Here is an 8,832-nt window from a genome sequence, read left to right as displayed (position 1 = left end):
ACGCGAGAAGCAAATATTGAGATTTAAACTGCGAGGGTAACATCGATCGATAGAGAATCAACCGATCTATCTGATTCCCCGCTCTGATACCATGTTAATGTTATAAATCGATGAAGATTTGGGCAAAATTAAACTAGGGTTCATGTGAAGTACGAGGGAGTTTTCAAGAGCCCTTGTTTCTATTTTCATTCTTTCAAAAAACTGATTTGTACAAAGTTAATGGGCCCGAGTTATATATGTACTGGGCCAAAGTAAAAGATACAAGGAAAATAAAGATACCAAGGAAATCTGTACACTACAAATGGGCCTAACTAATAAATATAACTTGGCAGCCCAAATGTCCACACTATGTAATTCCAACATCTCAAGACCGCACATCATGTCCTACAAGCAACATCGTCTTTGAGGTCAGCTGAACAAGCTCGGTTAATAATCTAATGACTTTCTCTATTTCTAAAAAACAATTTAATTAATTTAATTTATTGACTTAAGTACGATGAAGTAAGAATTAAATAACTATCCATAAATGAACACAATATAAAATATAATGCGATTCTTTTCCGACCATGGGAGTAGAAAGTTGTCGGCCTAATAGTCGGCAGTAAACGAAATCCGACGGCACCCTTTGAATTTCGAGCTAGTAACATGTATACTGCTTCATGTACACAATGTTGAATACACTAGATAATTGCAACAGTACAACAAAGAATCTTATGGAAACTCTTCTTTGCTATCAGCTGCATGGTGAAACAATAAAAGAATATTCGTAAAACAGACATGGGAGTAATAAAGAATGTGTTTCAGGTAGAACTAAAAATAAGATAATAGAGTATTAGAACGATAAATTTCATTCAAAGACCACTTTTAGAAACAGAGGTTTTGTCGGTGGGAAATTTGTGCTATAAAATATGATTTTTCTACCTCATTACCACCACACAGGCTCACTGGAAAAACACATGGTGGGAAACAGGTTTTCATTGACAAGCCGGAAAACTTCCTAATTTTTTCGCGTGAAAACACTACTATTTAGGTTTTTTCTATCGACATTTAATGAAAAATGACCACAGAAAGTTTTTCAGTGGAAAATTAGTGGGAAAATAGTGATTTTTTATTGGTGGACGTGATACAAATTTTGAAGGATATGAGTAAAATGCCTTTTGTTGCGGACATGAGAAAATCTATTAAAATTTCAACTTAATTAGAATTCGTAATTATTTTGAAATACAATAAACTCAGAGTTAAAAATCTTAAAGATTAAACCGATTTTAGAGACTGAGACACTACGTGCTCTCCCATTTCATATGTTGGATCAGGCTCCACATTCCAATATACTACAATAATAATGGACTAATAATGGTGCATATATACTTCGCCTAAGCGAACCCAATCATCGACGTACCAAAATTTCAGAAAATGGGACCAATTTTTTGCTCTATCATTTTCAGAACGGAAAAGGGCCAAAATTACCCCTAAACTTTCAGAAATAGTTTATTTATACCTTTCGTTATATTATTGGGCCAATTGTGTCCTTATCGTTATACTATGGGCCAAGTACACCCCTGAACTTTCGGAAATAGTTTATTTATACCCTTCGTTATACTATTGGGCCAATTGTGCCCTTACCGTTATAGTATGGGCCAAATATGCCCTTAAGTTACATGATGCCACACGTGTCACGATCTGATAGCTGACCCGTTTCCCTATAATTACACCTGCATTAAATTAATCACGGATCCACTGGGTCACTTTATTTAACTTGACGTTTTGTTTAATTTCAAACCCAAATAAAGTATTCGTACCCATTTTGTTTATCTCATTACAGGTTTCATTTCTTTAAAACATGGTAGTATACAAAATTAAAACCCAAAATGAAGGATCATAAAATTATGGATAACACGATGACTTTTTGGTTTTAACTGTCACATAAATGGTGATTCTTAAAACTGCAATTAAGTGATGGCTAGAATGTGTTGGTATTTTCAATAAGCAGGCTACTTGGTTGGCGGTCCATTGATGAATTAAGTTGAGAGGAACAGACTCGACTATTCCATGATGGATTTCCTAGGATAGAATGGTTTTTTCTGTTTCTTTTTTCTTCTCCTCTGCCTGAGTTCTTTGCATTGTTTTCATTTCTATGAAGGAAGGATAAATTTGTTTTTGTTGAAAGGATAAATTTGTTTTTGTTACTGTACAACGAGCCTATTAACGTGGTGAATTTTTTTAGTTGGGTTTTCATTTTGTTTACTACCATGTTTTATAGAAACGAAACCTGTAATGAAATAAACAAAACGGCTACGAGTACTTTATTTGGGTTTGAAATAAACAAAACGGGTTGGGTGAAATAAAGTGACGGGTCGGATCCAGTGATTAATTTAATCTGGGAGTAATTATAAGTGGAAGTGGGTTGGGCCATTGTGATTGTGACACGTGGCAGACCATGTAACTTAATGGTATATTTGGCCCATACTATGACGGTAAGGGCACAATTGGTCCAATAGTATATAACGAAGGGTATATATAAATTATTTTCGAAAGTTCAGGGGTATATTTGGCCCATAATATAACGGTAAGGGTACAATTAGCTAAATAGTATAACGAAGGATATAAATAAACTATTTCCAAAAGTTTAGGGGTAGTTTCGGCCCTCTTCCGTTTTCAGAATTAACTTTCATTTCTAAGTTGTCCCACTCAACCTTTTTCAAAAGAGACATTTCCCTTTCACCATAAATTCTTCTTATTTATACTTTATACAGTAAAATGGAGGAATGGAATTAGACAAGTGGAAAATCGAAGACTGTTTTGGATTTTTAAATAATTGAGAAGAACGATGTTCCACGTTGGTGACTACAGCCAATATGTTCTCCTGTACATGTTACTGTGTGCATGAAAATGAGAGAGTCGTCTCTGAATAATAAGAAGCCACGACACAGGGATTAAAGCTTTTTTGGTTTGTCTCCGACCACATATACACGTGTCTTTGTAGCAACGGTAGTGGGCTTTTAACACGTGTGAATTAATTTGTACCAACAAAAAGTTAGCTTTAGTGTTGTGAAAAAATAAAGATACAATTTTTCCTAAAAATTGTTAAAAAAAATTCAATTCATGTTTGCAAAAACAACGTTCTCAAATGGAGCCGACAGAATTTATGACTTATGAGACTGAAAAAAAAAAAAAAAAAAAAAAAAAAAAAAAAACATTGCTGCCACGAAATAAGTCGCTGATTGCTGAAGAGGGAGGACGAAAGAACTGACCAAAGTAAGCCATCATAATACGTTTTTCTTTAAAATTTACAGAATTAGAACAAATATATTTCACAGTAACGTATTAGACATTAGTTTATTGAAAAATTTAATGTGAAAAAAAGTTAGTGATTGACGGTGTTAAAGGATAATACGTATTTGTGAGTAATGTTTTACACTTAATACGTAACTGAGAATAACGACTCTAAGAATCCAAGCACAAACAATTTTTGTATGAAATCTGACAATGATTTATTTTAAAGTTATAACTCAAAGTTACGACTTCAGGCTAAAATGTAACTAACAATAACGTTTCTACAGTGATCCAGTGAGCTGAGTTTAATATTTTTGTTTCAAAAGAATGAGATAGACCACTTTCATCCAGTGAACTTATGACAGTGCAGGCTAAAAGTTATAAATACGTCATATTTCATTTTATTTGTATTAATTTAATTAGATACGAAATTTAAAAAAAATTAAAAACCTTGTAAATTTTGTGATTTTAATAAATATATTATAATATTTCTTATATAACTTTAAACCTGCTACGTTATATGTCGGAATAAAAAAATTGTTTTAAATATAAAAACAAATTTTTAATAAAATACATAAATTGAATTGGAATGAATCTTAAAAGACCCATTTTATAATGTTCATAAGTACACATTAGATGTGTTTCATTGCTTACACATGACATATTAATTGTCATCATCATTTTAAAGTGAATTGCAATTCAACGATAAAATATGCACTGCTAATGTATATGTTTTATGTGACACATATAAGCGAGATATCATACGTATAAAATCAATAAAAATTGTTATGCAAAAACTTGAGTTTTTTGTATACATCTATAATCGATTTGATAATATTATATTCTTAAATATCTATAGTTAAGAATAAATTCACGGTAATTTTTTTTCTCAAGTGTATAAACTTTCCAAATAAAGGAACACTCCCAAACACCATATACATAATCTATATCTATATTATATTAAAAGCATGAACTCCCTAACTTAAAAGTTAAATTACGTAAATACCCCGAACTCATTTAGTTAAAAATAATAAATTAATTTGAAGGGATGCAATCGTTGAGATTAGTTAGTAATGTAATAATTGGTTTCTAACTAAAGGTTCCAATTTTTCTTTCCAACCGTTGGTGCTTTTTCAAATATTAAAAAAATTACAATAAGGTCTTTTTGCCACACTATTTTGGCCATAATGACCCAAATGGGGTAAATTCATATGACTATTTAAGTCAAATTTAATAATTTATGCTTACTTAATGTCATTTCTATCTTTTCTTCTCAAAGTTTATCTTAATTTAAAATTGTACAATAGAGGTTATGGTGGTTTTTACATAAGTGTGGCCAAATTTGGGTCAAATTTGTGTGGCAATTTAGCAACTCTCAATTAATTATTGCCTGCCTTTTCAAAATGAGAACAAAACCTTAATTACTGTTTGGTGCCTTTTCACTGTGGTTTTTTATTTTGGATGGAGATAAAGAGAGAAGCATCTTTTGAAATGTGAAACTATTAGGTAAACTGGAAAGTCAAGATATTTTCTTTTGGGAAAAGAACATAACTAGAAAATGGTTAAAAAAATTTTGCACAATCGTAGCAGAGCTAATTAGTTTTCAGTTCGTAGGGGAACCACCCAGTTTCAAAATCAGAACCTGGGTGGTATTTTATTAATGTGTAAAAAACTACACTTGAGGGGGGCTTAAACCATACCCCTATGACATATGATATGAAACAGGACATATCCAGTTTGATGCATGAAGGCAAGTGCCTTGTACAAGTCTTATAAATCAACTATATGGTGCATGCTCTAAGGAGAGGGGACTGTAGCTAAAGTATGCAACTAAACATGATGCATGAAACCTAGTTGCAAAGTGTAGTCAACTCTTATCTTTAGTTAGAATTGACTATTCTTTTACAGTACAAAAGAGAACTAATGCCGACACAACTAATATTTACAAGTCTAAAAGAGCTACTATGGAGGGTCAAAAGTGAACAGCTTATTGCATATTGTGATCTCGACCTGATGTTGGGCAGGCCCCATCTGTCAATATTAAGAATACCTCTAACAGCTTGTGGCAATTCCTGAAAACTGGAATATGTTACATCATTAATGTGAGAGTGGTTGATTTGTGCAAGCTTGTCTGCAGCCTGGTTTGCCTCTCTAAAGCAATGTCTGATGTGAATTTGATGCTGATTCTGGGTCCTTTGTATCCGGTAGACAATTTCAGCAGTGTTCCATGGGGGTTTACATTTCTCCTGAATTTGAGTTTTCAGTTTGTAGCAATTAAATATTAACAACTTTCAAAGAAAAATCCTAGAATTCAGGTGTGAACGAGAATAAATCCCAACTCTTCCTATTTTCTTGGACATAATATTTATCTTCCATATGTGATAAAATCATTCAATTGTTCTTGGTCCTTGCCATTACTAGCGTCCTTTTTTCCTATTTTCCTTATTTCTTCTTTTGGTTCTCTTACCTGGAATTTAAATCTGGATATTAACATATTATTTATGTATATATCTAATTATACACATGAACATATATATATATATATATATATATATATATATATATATATATATATGTAACATATACTACATAGATACACTTGGTATTTTCACAAAAAAAAAAAAATGCACTATATATATACACGTGATATTTTCTCAGAAAATATATTTATATCACAAATATATGTGGTATTTTTTCAACTGAAAGATATTTCCAATAAAAAGGTCACAAAAATTAAATCAATATACATAGTATTTCTAAAAAAAATATCATACCAGGTATATATAATATTATACGTTATACCATTACAATCTATCTTAAATTATACTATGTATAAAGTACATCAATGTGCCTCTAAAAATAAATTGTACCATGTATATATAATATTATACCTCAATAAAAATTACAATATAATTAAATTATACCATGCATATTGTAATATACATTGGTAAATAGAATACCTCTAAGAAATTGACAGTAAGTAGTTTGAGTTGCATAGTAATTAAGAGAATAAAGGGAGCTTAACAGTTAAAGAAGAGAGAGACAAGATAATAAACATTAAGAGATATAGGTGAATCCAAGTTTAGTGGGATCTAAATTTTACAGTTATTTTCTGATTAACAATATCACTTTTCTAATTTGTGAAATAGGTAATAAAAGCTGCCTTTTTTGAAGAAATTTACGAGTGGTGATAATTATGTTGTAATCCTTAGAAGCGTGACTAACCGCGTAAATTTCTCTTTTCTTTTTTGATGTTGGAAAGAGATATGGCTTCATTTTGGTATGTTTTTTGTTAGACAGTTTTAATGTTTAGCAATTTTGGTATGTTTATTTGCATACTTCATTTGTTTTGAAAGGTAGTTATAACATATTGCCCCGAGAAAATAAAAGAGATATATTTATACGAGGATGCCACATGATTTTTCACAAATATAAACAATCTAGCAAACAGTTGAATGTACTTTCCATTTTGTCAGCAGAAACTTTATACACTTGATTTGTTATCAATATTAATTACTGATACACTACTCATAATCGTTTTTTTTCGCTGTCATTGTTAACATTCCTACGATGGAGAGCAAATCCCAAAAATTAATACTCTTTAGAACATTAAATTGTATAGAGAAATGCATTAGCAAACAATGTCTTTAATTACCCTATACATCGATCCATTTAGTCAATTCTATCCCCAGTTCAAACACTTTGTTTGTCCTACAATTTTCATCTGGGTGCTGCTGTTCTAATTTTCTGTTTAACTAAGTTGGGTTTATTAAGCACAACACGTGTTGTTTTGTTTCATTGTTCGAATTGCTTATTGAGATCTAACCTAATAGTAGTTGCATTCCTCCGAGGAATGAAGAGAATACTTGGATGAAAGCAAGCATTAGTTTATCAGTTGTAGAATTAAGAAACATATATTCACCATTAATCTGTTTTTTAAAACTACAGCTTCCGAAATTAAATCGAAGCCCGTGAATAAATCCTTCACAATGTCGACTTATTTCAACTTTAATTATTTACATTAGTTTGAATAGCATTTGAGAACTGAACTTGTTGTGTAGGACTACATTGAGAATGAAATTGGTTTTGGAATAGCAGGTTTGTATTTGGAACATGTAGAATAATTACCAATGTTAGATGAATGTTGGCTTCGATTGTTACTACTTCTATTGGTTGAATTTATACCATGAAATGCTCTTTCTTCTCTATTCTCTAAACCGCCAATTTACTTGCGATTGATTTTCTAAAGAAAAGTTTCTCTTGCCATTTTGCTAACAATAATCTTAATAATACCAAAGAAGGTTCATGAATGTGTTGATATGTTCAAAAAATTAAAAGTTTCTTAGTTTTCTCTTCATTCTCAAGAAAATACAGTCGTTTCAATATTTACGAGTTATTTATGTTTTAGATTCTTACTATTTTGCTATTATTATAATACAATCACTTTTTTACTTCATTCATATTTTAATTTATGTTTTAGATTCTTACTATTTTTCTATTTAACTTTCTTTTTTTTTTAGTCAAATAAGTATTTTCTTTAATAATAATTATTTCCAATTTTTTCTCAAGGATTATGTAACTTTTCTTTTAAATTTAGAAAAATTAATATTTATATTCAACACCAAAATTATGTATTCAAAACTTGGTATTTTCAAGCTATGTTTAGTTTTCTGTATTGAGGGGTTAAACACATTTAGTATTTCCATTGCACAAAATGGATTGCGGAGGGTGGAAAAATATGGTGAACCGACATTGAAAAGTAAGCATCGTAACCATTAAGCTTTCTCACAAATAATTATTACTTTTTTTGCATCCACACTACGAAATTGACAATGATTTACTAGTCATCCTAATAAGCAGGATGTATCTTAATCAAATTTATGTACAACTTCTACAAAACATTTTCATCCGACAACAACTTTTTGATATGCATGCAATGGTAGAAAGAAAGAAGCTACAAAATCTTAAAGAAAGTGTTGAAACTTTAAGATGAGAAACTTTTGTAACAGTAGTTAATGTTGCTCATGCTCACATTTAAACTGTGTTGTTGAAAATATCTAAAAACTAGAAAACAATCTAGATGAGTTTTTGATATATTATAAATTTTGTTATCGTTACTTTGTTGCGTTGAGTTTTATCTTCAACACTATATTAACGATACATATATACAACACATAATGGGTGAACTAAAAAATGGATTTTAACTAAGTGACCAAAAATGATACCAACTCAAGTGATTGTGCACAAGTAAGAAATATATCAGTGACTGAAGTAGAAAAAAGTACAGCCAAAAAAATGTCTCTTTCTCTCCAGATTTTACTTTGTTGTTCATCTTCGTAGTATCGACAAATAAGGTACGATATGATGATTCACATAAACTTACTTTATTCTTTCGTATATAATTATTTAATTAAAATTTTATTTTTATAATATTGATATTAATTTTTCAGCAACTTTTATTACGAGATTCGGCATTCACGTGCGACTCGCGTGCAGAGAAACTAGTATGTTCTAAACATAGGCGGAGCCATGATTTAAAATTTAGGCTTTATGAACTCA

This window comes from Lycium ferocissimum, chromosome 11 (assembly GCF_029784015.1).
Source record: "Lycium ferocissimum isolate CSIRO_LF1 chromosome 11, AGI_CSIRO_Lferr_CH_V1, whole genome shotgun sequence".
NCBI lineage: Eukaryota > Viridiplantae > Streptophyta > Magnoliopsida > Solanales > Solanaceae > Lycium > Lycium ferocissimum.
This window is presented reverse-complemented; position numbering follows the sequence as displayed.